A 16,797-nucleotide genomic window follows, 5' to 3' on the forward strand; every position below is an offset into this window, starting at 1 on the left:
GTACTTTTTATTAAATTTTGGCATTCTATCCTGTCTAACAAAACAAAGGACCTTTTTTGATTTCTTAAGACGTATTATAGCGTGAATAATTTTGACTTTTTAACACCTGCATTTCGTTTTCCTGAACAAGGCCAGTATTAAAGCTAAGATTGTGAAATTACGTCGCCATTTTTCATGGTTCTTTTTCAGGACTTGTAACAGAAAATAAGACGTCATTGTTCGTCCTAAGGCTGCCTTCTTCCTAGTTAACACCACTCTTTCCAGTTTTTCCACCAATAGAATCACATCTAGAAAGCACGGGATTTTTAATTATTTTTTGTTCTTTTCCATTCGACCTCCACTGGCTTTACAAGTTTGAGATAACAATTTTCCCATGTTATGGTAAAACTTTAAGCAAAATTCGTTTAAAATTTTTGCAACCCTTTTTTCATGCATTCTTTTGCTCTTCGTTGTTTATCTTAATTCATTAACAAATTTTAGGCTTTGCTCTTAAACCAGCGAATATCTCTTTTTCATTTCAAAACTTTGTTGCTCTTGTGCTACGGATTTTAGAAACTAGCACTTCAATTTTTTTTTAGTTTTCTGTTCTTACTTTTTAGATCAAATTTTCATTTAATTCAATTAATTTTTTACACGTTGGATTAGTTTTGTTTTATATATTTTTGTATACGATACACTGAAATTGTAAATTATGGTTGGACTTTTAACCTTTATTACTTGTTTATGCTATTATTTTTTTAACTCGGCCCGTATGTCACAAATTTTGAATATAGTTTTATTTTCCAAATATTGGATTACACATTTTGCGTATGATTTTTTTAACAAGTAAACTGGATTATTAATTTTGCAAGTATTGTTTCTGCGCTCAATCTACTGCAAATAATTTTATATTTGTCTCTTACTTCACAGTTTCATTCAATTAATTCATGTTTTTGATGCGGTAATTTTGCAATTGTTTGCACTGTTAACATGGGAAATTAGGTTTCGGATGCATGTTACTTTTTTGTTTCTCTACGATTATTTTTTAAATTTTAAACTTAAATTTGCGTCTTTGTCGCTTCAGAAAGAGGCTGTTTTATTGATTTACTTTTTTAGGTGCACCCAACAGGTGGTTTAGGTTTTTTAGGTGATGATGATGCAGCGAAAGATGTAAATTCAATATTTCATTTTTTGATTTTGCCGTATTTTGCAAACCTATTTCTATCAGTTTGCAAATGCGCTTCTGGTTTTATTCGTTTTTTCATGTGATTTATTCCGAATTGAATATGTGATGAATTTTTAAACTTATATTTTTATTTTCCATTTTATATATATATATATAATGTTGAATGATCTAAAACTCACAGTTCGAAAACAATATATATGCACCTTTTTATCATTTAGTTTTAAAAAAAGCATTCTAAACTAGAGTATTTTTTTACCATAAAATTTAAAGCATTATTTTTTAATTACTTTGGCATTTGTGCATAATTAATAACTTTTACGGAATGGGAAAACTAGTTTAAAAAAGCTTAATTTTTAAAGCGTGTATAATATGAATATTCATATTAGGCCCACCAGCGGCCGAGGGGTAAAGTCGCTGAACACTGGTAGTTCGGTCCGAGGTTCGAATCTCGCAAACAGGCTGGCTGCATGGGTGTTTTCCCCATGTGTAACGTGTATACGAGCCAGTTTCTCTTAGAAAGTCCTCCACGAAGGCATCTCTCCCCTTGGGCAGATAGCCTTAGTGTGCTTTGCCATAATTAAATAAACCAAACGAAACCAAACTATTCATATCATTAAAAATTAAATCCATGTGCACATATGCATATATATAGGTATATAACTTTTAATGCATTCTCACGGTACTTAAGGCTAATTTACTTTACATATATTCATCTTTTTGACGCTAGCAGAATATTATAACAAAAGTAATGCAATAATCCTTGAAGGAAATATCCTTTTTATGTAATTGTGAACGAAACTTTTTATAGTCTTGTTTCGAGCCGTCGTTTCATCATTGGAGAATCCTCCGGTAAAATATCAAAAGCAATTTTATTTTTCGAGACCCGAAAGTTGTCATGCAGCTCATTTTTAATTGAATTTCTTCACTGTGTCCCCCCCCGCCGGTATCATATCCAGCTGTAACAGTCTAGCCCACTTTGGCACGTGTTAAAATAAGTGATAAGCGAGGTTTGGAATATTGTTAAAACGATCTACATTGTCCCCCTAGTTGTGATAGATGGGCAAGCAGTAGCCCATTATGGGCAGAACATAAAGCTGTCAAGAACAGTCATTCGGCCACATAAGGGGCAACTGCAGCAGAGTGTCAGCATTCGTGAACGAAAAGACATGGGCGAACGGAAAATGATTTTTACTTTTCAAAGGATGACCTTACCATCTTCCAAGAAGGCTTTCGCTTCGAATATATAAAGATAGAGAACGAAAATTTTTTGGCTCCCAAAATGTTTGAAGAAACGAAGCGAATGCGAAAAAAGGGAACATAAGCGCCAACGCGGCACTTTCTATAGATATAAATTTTCAGAAAAAGGAAAAGAAAGCTTAAAAAAAGAACATTCGGTGAAAAAAATTTATTTTGCTTTAACGTTTCAAAAACATATTTTATAAGTGCGCAGGATATGAATGAAACGTAGCATGAAAGTGTCAAAAAATGATGTTCGTAAAGAAATATATTTCTACTTTCAGGATAAGAACCGCAACACGATAGCCTGTTTCATGTTCGTTGAATTCTAAAATGACCATTTAAGAATAATTTTATTACCAAATTATTCCACACAGAATCAACAGACTAGGAGAAGACTGTAAAGCATAATTACTTTAATCCATGAAGTTTAACTACTTTCCAAACAGAAAAGCCTTCTAACTGTAATACTGTTACGAATTAAAAACTAAAAAAATCAATAATATGATTTAGGACTTCTAGTAAACTTATATAGTAGATTCCATAGAAAACTAATAACTGAACGCTCCCGTTTCTGCACATAATTCCTGCTGCTCATAGATGAAACTCTTGTTTCTCTTACGCTTTGTGTATGAAATTCTTACTGATATTCTCCCTTTCGCAAACTAGATATGAAAAAGTTATTCTTAAAAATGTTCTCCATGAAGCCGTTACCTCAAGAAAGTTTAGGTTAGATTTGGTTACCAAAATACGGCAAAGCGCATGACGCATTATATGGCTTAGTGAAATTAGATATTTGTGGGCGACGACTTAAGGTCAGGTAACTCATATTCGCGTTGCGCATGAGAAAGGCATGAAGGGGTTCAAATCCCGGCAAACAGGCCATTCAACCAGCCTGTTTGCCGGGATTGACTACCAAACCTGGGTTGACTACTAGTGATAAATACCGCTCGACCGTTTGTGGTCCCTTTTAAGACAGACTGATTATTTGCCTCAATAGTTTACCTTAGCCACCATCAAGGTTACAAGCACCATTAAATAAACATTTATAGGATGTGCAGTAGAGCTTATAAGGCACATAAATACGAATGAAGATAATAATTTTCTTGTTAACTGAATGCAAATTTTTTAAGTTTTATTACAAACAGAAAACAATTGAGGAATTACTTTATTGCTTATAGAGTAATAATTTGAAGGAACTTTCTCTTTGGTTTTACGTTCATTAATGCAAGTGCTATTTATTGCATGTATTATTATGGTTTTTCCCTTTATTGAACTTTCTTTAAAGTAAAAGCAAGCAAACACGTTAAAATGCTTATGTAGTTTCATGCACTCTTTAGTTAATGGGAGAAATAAATTCCTAGTTTCTAAATATTATGCACTTGTTTAAATGCAACCAAATATGACCTTGCTTTAGCTCTTTGGTTTCATACGATAACTAGGTTCTTCGGCTTAACATTGAAGGATATCTTTAGGAATTTGTAAGAGAATTATAAAAGGAAAGTTCAGTTAATTGTAATTTATTTTATGTATCAAAAACTAAGAAAACAAATTTTAGTAATACTAAATTAAATTTAGAATTTAAATCAAATTTCAGTAAAATGATGTAAGAAAATTTGCGTCCCTCCTTTGCGGTCGAAAAAGATTCCGCGGCAGAATACGGAAGTAGGTGAAGACTGTGTGCCTCCCCCCGATGTGCATTATCAACGTGGCAACAGCCGTCAATCATTTCAGTGTAGTGTGACGATTTCAAGGCAGGGAAACCTGCAGTGGAATACAGCTGTGGAAGACTAGATTGTAATAGGAATCTAGCAAAGTATCCCTAGTAATTTGCTACACTGCCAAGTTCCTGCTTAACTAAATGAACTCTCAAGTAGAATCAACTCATGTTGTACCAATCAAGTACATTTATCTGTTTTTCATCATATGGTTTTACTAACGTGTCATAATCTGAAATGAAATGTATAGATATTAATAGATATTATATAGATTGTATAAATAGATATTAATGTCAGCCTGATTTATTGCAACGCCAATATTTAAATCATATACAAGCATATAATGTAAATGGAATTTTTAATTTGCAGATAGCCACTCTTGCGCCACAAGTAGTGACGTTATAAGATTGTCTCTTATATATGTTTGCAATGAAGTAATGAGAACGTTATGGGCAGAACTTGCTGTGAAGGACGAGAATGAAGAGATGTCGCCAAGAATCACACCAGTTTGGAAACGTGGAGTGAACTGCACATCTCATGGTGGGAGGTGGCTGTAACAGAAAATGTAAAGCTGAAGAAAAGACCCCGTATAACCTGCAGTATACTAACAATAAAAGGATTATAGTTCATCTTCATGTGACGTGTAAATTTCATTTTCGAACCAACACATGCAAAGGAACAACCTGAAAATGGTCTGTCTATAGCGGAAAGTTTTTGTGTCTGTACATAGCTCCTTTAAAGTGGTGGTTAACTGGCGAATCTACAAAGGTAATTTGTGTTTTGAGCTACAGTGGGTAAAGAAAGTATTAGCAATTGCCTATAATTGATCATATTAACTAACAAAGGAAATACTTGACAATTTTAGGTGTACATAACGGACACGGGAGGTAATAAACACACAAATCTAATGAAACTTTCGTTTTTATATGCCTTTTACGCAAAACATTCTGCCTTCAATAGTCTCGAATTTATTTTCTATATTACGCAGGTAACTTCTCTTTTTATTTTCTCTTGACCTGCCTCAATCTTTACTTGAACAGCCTTTATTTCTCCTTTAACAGTTACTTCACCGGCTTTCGTTTCCTCTTTAACGGATACTTGACCAGATTTCATCTCTTCTTGGCCAGCTTTCTTTAAATGCAGCAAAGGCTGCTATCAACTGTCTTAACTGCTCTTCCATTGCTCTTGTAATTGGCATTCAAATCCCACTTCTGACATTAAAAAGTGCTGCGTGCGTATGAGTTCGTAATAAATTGAATGCACTAGTCGATAAAAAGTTAACAAAAATTATTCTTATCCCAAGAAATTAAACAAAATGCTGAAATTTCCTCAGAGATATTCGTACATTATTTCAATATCTCACAGTAGTTATATTTTGAACTACTAAAACGTTAAATAGATTTCAAATAAACAAAACATAGAGAAAGCTAATCCGATCTCACCGAGAATTCGCTACAATTAATAACAGCACTAGGCTGACAACTGAACTGAGATGTTTTGATCCGGCTTTTATGAGCTGGTATTTTCTCGATTTTTCTGAACAGCAAAAGAGTACAATTACGAGATATCTATTTATTAAAATGTTAAAACGCGCATGCTGCTGTAGTTTAATTTTTCGTACGTAGCTTTCTCTTCAAACAAGTCTCGTGCTGCACTGCACGGGACTATAAAACAATTTTAATTACAAATTCTGCTAAAAATAGCTAAATAAATATAAAATCCGTAACAGGCTAATGTCTGAACCTAACCAATAGCAAATGTTTGTAGCACATAATATCAGAGATTCAGGCTACTGTTCCAGACGAAAATTGGGATTACATTGACGAAAATGGGAAGCCAAGTGATTGTGTGTAACAAGGACATTTTCCAGGTTATTTGCTAGTTCATAAACTTTGGTAGAATGTCAAAGACAGGTTAAAGTCAACAGCAATTCCATGTTTTCAAATCCAAGTTATGAGGAAGCATTGAAAAAACGGAAACACTCTTCATATGCCGTAGCAGGACTAGTAATTTCAAATACCTTGTCTTTTGCAAAACTGAAGAGAGTGACTGCGTAATGTCTGAGATTTATCAACAATGCCAAATTGCTGGCGAGAATAAATTTAAGATTCCTAACTGCGAAGGAGCTGGACTACAGTGTTTCCTTTTGTGTTGAACAAGTTCAAGCGGTAAGCTGTTCTGACTTTAAAAGTATTAAAGCAGGGAATTAAACACATACAAATTCTCGAATTCTTAATTTGTAACCTTTCCTAGATAATGATAGTGCCTTTAGAGTTGGTGGTAGGTTACAGAATATCAACTTAAAATTCTGTCAGAAGCATCCAGCTATTTTACCCGATAAACATGTGTTAACAGAAAACATACTATATTTGGGATTACTTTCTTTATCTAAAATAATCCTGAATGCAGAAGGGGTTATGCTAATGTGCATAATGGTATTGCTGATTAGCGATAACAAATAAATGTCAAGAGGAAAAGGACGTTAATATCCTGCATAACTGACTCAACATCTCGCCTATTGATATATATGTTTTTAACGGAAACGGACGTGTAAAGCCCAAATTTCATGCCTACTCGCAATCGCAAATTAATTAGGGTTCTGACAGCCTTCAGATAAATGTCAAACAGCATTTCCGCAGCATGTAAAAAAATGGTAAGATGTACCAAATTTTGTTTCAAGAAAGGAAGTTCATAATGATGTCTAGATTTTACATAAGGAAGTTTAATTAATGAATCTTTTTCCTGTTTGTTTAGCTACATTCCGTTTCCTCTATTGGTCGAGAACGTATTAACAGCATTTTCCTTTCACTGACATAAATTCGGGGAAAATATTAATATAATTTTGTATCAATCGTAACAAATTTCGCAAATTTTTACATGAAACGAATCTAAATTGTTTATCGGCATTATTATTTATGTATTCAATCAAATACAAAGGGGTTTGATTTCTTTTAGAACGAGGCAGTTCATATAACTCAGTTATTTCCGTTATTTCTGATGTCATCTGAACTTTTAAAAATTCGGTGCCTAGGCAAATAAACCCATTTAAAACACATAATATATTGATTATAATAGCACATTAACTATACTATGGTATATAAGCAGTCTGCTAATCATTCAAATTTCTAAAATATGCCAATATTCCCAATAAACAACAAAATTTTTATTAGCTATATTAGTTATATTTGCTGTATTATTTCTTTAAATATACTATGTATCTAATATATATAATTGTATTAATGTTATAAATATATATAGTTATATTAATATTATATATTATTATTATTATTAATTACTCCTAGGTAACATGTGGCGGCAACATCATCATATTTGAAATGTGATTCGACGCAAAAGTGGAAAAGATACAAAATTAAAGATGGAGACTTATAGTCCTTCTGGCCTAATAGTAACAGAACAAAGAGGAGAAAACAAGATACTTTTCATCGGTAAACATATTACAAAACATATGCGTACTGTAATACTGAAATTTTGCTGCTATTTAAAATATGGAATTGTAGGAGGTCATATGCTGGCTACATAAGATTCTTTTGTGCTGCCTTTGCATCAATTAATTTTGCTGTTTCATCTTTCGTGGTCTCAATAAAAATTGGACTCATGTAGTCGTGTCATGGATATTATCACTGTCATTGCACATTTGGCGGTGCGCCCTGCCATTAAATTCCATACACTTGCAGTTATTTTTGCAGTAACTTAATCTACTTCTATCTGCAGGTATTTGGTCTGTCTCTACGCGCTGAAAATTAATGAAATGTAAAATAGAGCTTCCACTCACTCATTAACTCGGCAGCTTGGATCGTGAATGTTCGTACTAGTCACTTATACAATCTTAAAAGTTCTTACATATCACGCTATTATAAAACAAAGAATTCTTTGAGAGCAGCAGTAGCAAATTTAATGGCAGTGATTATCAGATACACAACTCAGGACAACAGAAAACGTTATTACTGATAGAACGTGTTTCGAGGTAAGTTAAGCTTTATAAAAGTAGCTGTATCTATATTATTTTGTGCAGTCTCTCTCGAAGTTGAAATTTGTGATTAGGACGCTTCCTAAATAAACAACATAACACTATATCAAAACAGTAGTTTACGAACATAAAGTTTTAATAAATTTTGGCAATTTATTCTGCCATTTTCTTCAACATTTAACTCGCAGAAAAGCTTAATTTTTATTAAAATATTTATTTTTATTACTCCATGTACAGTAAGTTTAATAAAGAGTTCAGAACGACAAAATCTGTCACAGCCTGCAAGAAGTATTTCATTAATTATTCTAAATAAATCATACGTGAAGCTGGTGAAGTTTTCCGATATTTCATGAAACTAAATCATTTTTATTGGTTTCATTAACCGAGTTAATGGTTCCTACATTAGCAGAACGGATTCAACAAAGCACTATCTAATATTGCCCTAGTGTTATTGACCAACAAATTTCAGTTACAACTTATTTCAAATACGATTACAGTGATAGCTGCAAAGTAATTTTCGCAACTCAGTTATTAATTTTCTATACTATTTCACAAAGTGAGAAAAGATTTTCAAATAATGACGTTTCAATATGCTGAACTTGCTTAATTTAATCTATTATAACTATAACACGTAATGTTGCTTGAGTAAATAAATTTAACCATACATATTTTTATTATTTAATAGAAGTGCTTCCTCATGATAAGCTTAAATTTGTTTCATTCATACGTGCATAAATTGCATGCATAATGTGAAACAGCACATTAATATTTAATTAGTTTTCTTTTTATTAAGCACCAGACTTTGTTTCGAAATTCGCAATAACATGTTGGCAGACAAATGCAACGCAAAATGGTCATGATAAGTAGAAAGCCAGAAAATATGGCCTTAGTTTTCTCTCATATGTTAGAGAAGTGTCAGAAATGTTACTCATCGTGTTCATAACTTTCCTAAATATGATCTGTCAGCTGTCTTTCCCTTACACTCCCTACTTTTCGATTCTTACATGATTTAATTTACGCCAGCGTTCAAGTTTTTATTAATGTCATATCACAGTGGGATTTTAAGAAGTGTAGGACTCAAGCTACTGACAAATTTTGAGTAGTTTAAATTATAAAACAAATCCCCACTGTACTGCTTATTGAGTATCAATATTGACTTCATCTCAATAACCGTCTTTTCTTGAAATAAAAGAAAACTAAGCTAATCGAAGAATTTTTATCCATTTTCTTTCGTTTTCTCTTTACGGGCATTAATTTTAGATCTTAATCCTTTCAGGTGCGGTATATAAAATAATTTAAATTGTAGTAAAATTTTGCATGAACTATAACTTATGGACCCTAAGGACACAAAATTGAGACTTAAATAAAATCTAGAGCGAAATACTGAATTTTGAGAAATTTTTTTTACGGGTAGCTGCCAACTGCTAATTTTTTTTTTAAAATTAATTTTGCGTACTTTTGATGTGCTTCTGTTGTGATGAGTGCTTGAATATAGTTATGTAAGTCTGAAGACAAAAAATTTTTAAATTTTGGTAGAAATTTAAAATTTTAAAAGTAAAATTTATGTTTTTATGCACTTTGGGGATGCAACCCAGCTGAACATATATATTTAAAATATGGGTAAAAAGCTTTTCAAGTTGATTTAAATTCAATATTATTATTTTACAAAAAAAAATTAGCAAATATAACACTGCATGCGTAAATCGTATCATGCTGTAACTGAACTAGTATAATATTACAATCAGATGTAACTTAGCCGAAAATTAAAGAAAATTGAAAAATGAAACACTACGACTCAGCTGAGAAAGTATGTTAAATTTTTGAATTTGTACTTTATGCTTTAAATAATATGTGAAAAAAAACCATACTTCATACTATGATACGAAGAATCGCCCCCCCCCTCCACGCACACACACTTTAGATGATCGAGGACGGTAAGGGTCCCTGTTTTTATTTTTTGTAAATATAGGTTGTAATATATCTTTTTTGTGCAGGAAGAAACGCCGTTATTATTTTTATTTTTTTTTATTTTTATTTTATACACCTCAAAGCTCTTATTCCGATTTTCAACCCCTTTGGCATCCTAGGGGCTCCTTTTCAACTTTTGGATAAACATGGCATCTAAAACGGGCCTTAGAACTATTTTCCCTCCTTTCACCAACTGTGAAAATTTATTTCGGAAACAACCTATTTGTATCAACCAGATGGCGAATTTCTCTTGTGTTCTCTAGTCTTTCACCTGAAATTAACAAAGAATTAAAAAAATATTCCCTAAAGAATAAAAGCATGCTTTCAAACCAGCAGTTTTTGTGATTACACTATGAGATTGAATTTAAGTACATTTCCATTTTAAGGGAGTTTTCCCTTTGTGTGATCTTATCATACCTCACAAAGAGAAGAAGGCGTGACTCCCGAATGACAAATTGGTTGTCAATCCCCTCTTTTCATTTCCCTTGCATCCTAGGATTTTGGAAAACACGAAGCAACGGGTATCTTTTGAGGGCCACATTTAACCCCCAGAATTGTGTAAAGTTTTGACCCCAGACGGCAATTTTGAAATCGATGAGTCTTTCTCTTGGAAAAGGAATAAGTGCTGAAATAAAAATTTTAGCTAAACACAGACGAATGAAACTTGAGCTGAGTACACAAAGAATAAATGAAACTAATATATTTGTATTCGTTCCTAGCGCAGGGTCAGTAAACTCCCCATTCCTCCATGAACATAATATTTAATTCTAAACGACTTATAAATTAAGCATGGAAAATTATTACATCATAAACTGTTATAATAATAAAGAAATTGTGCCATGTCACAGAGTAGAAAAGTAGAAGACTGGTGCTGCCAATCTATTGGCGTGTTACCCTCAGTGTGGGCGCCGATATATATTATATACCGGTTTTAAAATCGTATAAATAATCTGTTAATTATCCCTTCTGACTGAAATGAAGTAAATATATAAGATTCAGTATGTGTACGTCATATATTTGCCGATTCTGAATTTTTACTTTCTCTCCAATAGAATTTATCAATCTTCCAACATGATACCTTGGAACGAGGTATATTAATTTCATAACTGCAAAATATTGAGCATTCATAGGGTAATGCTGCCATTTAGAATCGAAAGAAAACACTAGACACTTACGATTATAGCTTTTGATGTAGAAAAATTAGCATTTTTTTCGGAGGTTAAAAAATTGACAAACAACCGGTATATTATTATATACCGGTGCCCTTCAAAGTGTTAAGCAAATAAATTTTAGTAATCTTTTCTTCAGATAAATATAGCATGAAATGATTTTAATGTTAAAAAAGACGCAACAACTAGTAGATAACTAAAGCATGGCATTTTTCGAGATGCATTTTTTTATCTTTGTTAAGCATGTTTCGCATTATCATGGTAAGAAACATTTTAAATCTTCGCATTCTTACTATTAATCAATAAATTAGATTTCCTTTATTAATAGATGCTAAAGGTAAAATCCTCTCTCTTTAACGCATGAGGTTAAAATATGAAAGCTAAAAGCAATGTGGCTAGACATTTTAACCGGAAATTCGACCATTGATACTGGCTGTGCACAAGTAACAAGTTACTAAGCTAATACCCAAAAAGTAATAAGCATCATTCTTGTTATAATACATTATTATTATTTGAGCTTAGCATGTATTCTAATGCAAAATAAAATTTTAAAATGTCTAAAATTTAACACGCGTTGAAATCGGAATAAACCACGTACAAAAATAAAAACAAAGAAAAACAGGAGCACAGAGACAAACAACAAGAAATGGTGCGCTGGCAACATATACCCAAAATAAAAAATGAAAATGGAATTTACATCTTTCGGCACATCATCTTCAGTGAAATAAGGAAATAAAACCTGTTCCCGAAAATATAACTTTGAGCCTTTGTGTGAAATTGTTTTTAATTGTTTCCAGGAAGATAAGGAGAAGGAGTGCATTACGTTGGTTTAACTGTACTAGCTTACAAATGGCGCGAATTTGTGAATCTCGTGGCTTTCTGAATTTTTGCTACTTTTATGCTATAGCTGCCGTTTTCGGGCTGGCTTTTCTTCGCCATCTTTTGCAGTTAACGGAGTGAGTGCTATTAATGGCATTACTACTGGAGATGTTTTTTACGTACAGAAGCTACGTTGATGGCAGCTGTTACTATTCAGACCCTCAGTTAATGCGAAATATAGCGGTTTCCTTTTTTTCTTGTGGAGTTTGTTTGGCTTTTCGTTCCATTATTTTAAATCATCACAATATCGAGAGCATAACTTTAAATAACAGTACCTGAAATTTCGGTTCGATTTGGATGAACGAATAAGGTGCTATGGGTTCATATAAGGGGAAGTTTTTTTACGATACTGCACACACACACACACACACACACACACACACACACACATATATATATATATATAGAATGAACTAAAATTCACTGAAATCGAAAACACGTTTTTCTAATACTTGCGCAATAATTTCAAAGTAAGATAATAATTTATTTACTAAAGATATATAGATTATATTATCTCCTAACATAAATTCAGTAGAATGTAACAAAATGAGGGAACCCAGAAGTAGGAAGTTTAATTCCGAAAATTGTTTTTTAAAAGGAACTTAAATGCAAATCATGAAAAAAAAAAAGCTTTTTAAGGGGACTTAAATTTAAATCATGAAAAAGATATATATATATACATACTTTTATTACAATATTTTGTCAGTCACAACTATCATTATAATATCCTTATGTGTATATATCTTGTGTGTATATATATATACATACCTTTGTTATAATATCTTGTGTATGTATATATATATACCCATTACCTGCTAGGCGAAGCCAGAAGAAAACCGTTTATAACCGCGTGGAGGGTAAGACGAATAGTGTTCGCTAGCACACATCGGCGAATTTCTTGGTGTTATCTTGCAACAATCTGTTAAATTCACATCAGAACATTAAAAATGAGTAACCACCAACGTTTAGATGATGGAATGATGTGGCGAATTGTAGGGAGGCTAGAGGTAGGCCAGTCAAAAGTCCAGATATGCAGAGAGTTTAATTTAACGCCCAGCGTCGTGCGTAACCTACGGAAAGAGTTCCAAGATACTGGCCCACCAAAAGAAAGTCTGGACAAGGTCGTCCAAAAGCTACGACGGTCAGAGAAGATCGCTATTTTTCCATTTTAGCAAGGCGTAATAGAGGGGCTACAGCTTCTCAGCTCTCTCGGGACCTGTATGCAGCCACAGAAACCTGTGTAACAAGGGTGACTGTTTCCAAAAGACTGACTGAGAGAGCGCTGTTTACCAGAAGACCGGCTGTTTGCGTTTCACTCACGTCTACGGACAGGAAAGTCCGATTAGCATGGCGCAGGCAGCATAGTGATTGGAGTACGGAGCAATGGGCGACCGTTCTGTTCACCGACGAGTCCCATTTTAGCCTAAACACCGATTCTCGCCGTACTTTCATGTGGAGAGAGCCAGGGACCCGCTACCTACCCTCCAATGTCCGCGAAATCAACAATTATGGCGGTGGCGGTGTAATGGTCTAGGCAGACATCATGTTGGACGCACACCCCTCTATCCCTATACCTCACACCAGTCACAGACATAGGCTCTGTGACTGGTGTGAGGTATAGGGATGAGGTCTTGTGACTGGTGTGAGGTATAGGAATGAGGTATTGTGACTGGTGTGAGGTATAGGGATGAGGTATGTTCGCCTTCTTCGGGGTGCAGTGGGCCCCGAGTTCATCTTACAGTACGATAACGCGAGGCCACATAGAGCTCTTCTGGTCGACGAATTTTTCGATTGAGTGGGACCAATTGCCACAGGCACTGATAAACTGCCTTATTTCCAGTATGTCATCACGCTGCGAGGCCTGTATGGCTGTAAGAGGGGACCATACTCCCATTAACCCATTTCTTTTATGTCTTCTGCAACCGCTGTTTCGGACCTTCAGACTCCCATGTTACAAACATGTGTTACACACGGACATGTTTGTCTATTATAACTGTTGAATGTTTATTTTGTTTGTATTGTATCAACCTAAGTTCACACCAAATTTTACCAATATCTGTCCAGTAGTTCTGGAGATCGTAGATCAAATATGAAAATTCTCTTAATTTATTTCACCAGTGTACTTGTCTATACATGCGTTTTTTACGAATTCTGCGAGTTGCATTTTATATTGGAATGTATTACGGCAAATTTCTAGAAAATTATGCAGGGAAAATTCTTGTTTTTAGTTATTTATTGTCAGCCTCTACTTTCTTTAAATGTGATTGAAGATGCTTAATTCCTCTTTAGGTTTCATTAGAATCCTTCACATTTACTTAAATTACGTACAGGTCGTACAGGGTCGGAAACTCACTAGTTATTTATTAGGATAATGTTTGTAAATATTCTGTAAGATAACATTTGCAAAACTTTATTATTAAAGTATTGATTTTTCTTTTTCCATATGTTCCACTTATTAAATTAAACTAATTGCCTGTCGAATTATTTAGGGCGACTGAGCTAATGCATTTTTAGAAAAATGTTTGCTCGTGAATAAGATAGATCTTTCCTATTGCCTGTCAAATTTCTTTGAGCTTTTTTTATTTAAAATTTCAGCCAATAGATGCTGAATTTTGCTAATAACTAAACTTTAAGTTGCTTTCTTCTGCTGTGTATCCAAATGCAAGCTTTTTTATGAAAGACTACCGAATCATTTTTGTAAATTAATGAAAATTGTATGTTTCCCAGTTATCAGCTTCATAACTAGGTCAAGACGGGAAGAATGAGGCATCAGCTTCTGGTAAAAAGAAAGAACCACTCTAAAATCTATTAAAATATGCGTCAACGTAAACGCGATATTAATGTACAGAATGGCGCATTTTTGAGCTTTGCCTCAGATATTAAAATTTTCGCCGGTGCTTAACGTTTAACAATTACGATTAAAATTGTGCTGCATTCGCCTATAAATTTTAATAAAATAATTTCTTATATTCATTATAATATATTGTTTGAGTCAGGTATCTAAAACTATTAAATATATTACCTTAATTAAAAAACACGAAGACTTTCACTTTGCTAGCATTAATACCAAATTTTATGACAAGTAATATTAAAGCCAAATTTTATGTCAGGAAACTGTAGAATGTTGATTTATTATTACAGAAGTTGCATATTAATTAGTTTGCATACTACATCATTTACGTAAAGTAAAATAAAATATGGTAGACTTCCACAGTACGTATTGTCTTTATGATTAAAGGTGTAAATTATTTTGTATCTCCTTTTTTGAATAATTTCCGAGCAATCTTTACATAAAAGTGAAAACAATTTTAAATCTGAATTTTGTAGGGATGTTTCAGGAACTTTTACAATATTCGATTAAAAATTTTCCATTTTCTTCTGAAGATCATGCTATATCCATTAATACCAGAAGCAGAATTGTGGTTTGATCCTACTTATCGCAGAAAGCAATGGAGCATAACAATCCATTTTTACCTCTATTTGCATGCGCAGAGAGTTTCGGTTCTGTGCCTGTGATAAATGAATTCTTTATTTGTATCAGTATATGTGGGCAATCGATCCAACGTAATACGTTATTTCAGAGAAGATTTATGGAAGAAAGGCTTCACGTTTTCTGATCTGTGTGTGGCGAATACAATTAAACTGCGATCAGTGGCTCTTCATTTATTACGGACACCTGCCAATAACTCCAACTTGTAAAAAAATGTGTCTTCCATGGTGCTGGAAAACTACGCAATGCTTTGACGTTAGTTGCCTGTTGAAGTGGCTCATTAACATGTATAGGAGTTAAACTTCGATATGATGTGTTACGGAAGTAGTGTAGTAATCGGACGAAGTTGAAAGATTGTATCGAGTCAGCTGAAGGGGGTACTGGATCTCATTAGATTGGACAGCTTTATCGGAAACACATAGCATCGCGTTGATCCTCATTTTGACAAACGTTCCGTTGCAAATAAGCGGCCGGCATCAATTTCCGATTTTCCTAATGTCGTAAACAGTAACTGCCAACCATGTCATGTGAAATTATTATAAGCAATTGATCATATGGTTTCATGCTTTGTTTTGCCCGATACAAACTTGTTCAAAATTAATCAGTGTTTCGCATTTGTATAAGCGACTTGTATATGTTGCTTTCAAAGATATAAAAGTTTATAAAATTAGATATAAAACAACAGTTTGCTGGAAATATCTTTCCAAAACAACATAACTTGCAGCACTGTGGTTTGATCCTACTTATCGCAATAGAAATAAGGATAGTAGATAAGAAATGAAATCGTATTCAGAAGTAATGAAATAAATTTTTTTTTTATTCATTATAAACCATGAATGTAAGGAAAATTATCTTTCTCCCTGGAGAAGGAATTTTTTTACATATTTCAAAATTACTTAACATATTTCTGAGCTGTAATGGATTGCATAGAAAATTAGTTATTTTCATTTAATGTCCTTGCGAGCTGTAACTAAATCGATAACAGCAGTGATGATTAAGAGTGGGTTGACACTGGAGACAGATTGACCCGTCTCAGTGAAAGATACCGGGATTGTGGAATAAGAGGTAAAAAATGGTTGAGATTGCACCTTGCTCGGCAGTTGGCAAGGAAACAACATTCACCTCTGGTGTCCATCAATTCGACGATGGATGCTCCGCAGGAACAGATTCAAAAGCAGGCCCTA

The 16,797-nt window shown here is 33.6% G+C and overlaps 2 long non-coding RNA genes across 2 annotated transcripts in view; one reads left to right on the forward strand and one right to left on the reverse strand.

Annotated features, from left to right (window-relative positions):
* The window catches only part of LOC118194113 (uncharacterized), a 122,702-nt gene extending 114,966 nt beyond the window's left edge, over positions 1 to 7,736 (forward strand). Inside the window, exon 4 of the long non-coding RNA XR_004759049.2 lies at positions 7,422 to 7,736. This is a non-coding gene — a long non-coding RNA (uncharacterized LOC118194113). The remainder of the gene's footprint in view (positions 1 to 7,421) is intronic.
* Positions 1 to 16,797, reverse strand: part of LOC118194114 (uncharacterized) — a 78,757-nt gene that overhangs the window by 34,196 nt on the left and 27,764 nt on the right. The window lies entirely within an intron of this gene.

The sequence above is a fragment of the Stegodyphus dumicola genome, chromosome X1 (assembly GCF_044657685.1).
Source record: "Stegodyphus dumicola isolate Sdum_Otavi_A_Nest chromosome X1, ASM4465768v1".
In the NCBI taxonomy this organism is placed as follows: domain Eukaryota; kingdom Metazoa; phylum Arthropoda; class Arachnida; order Araneae; family Eresidae; genus Stegodyphus; species Stegodyphus dumicola.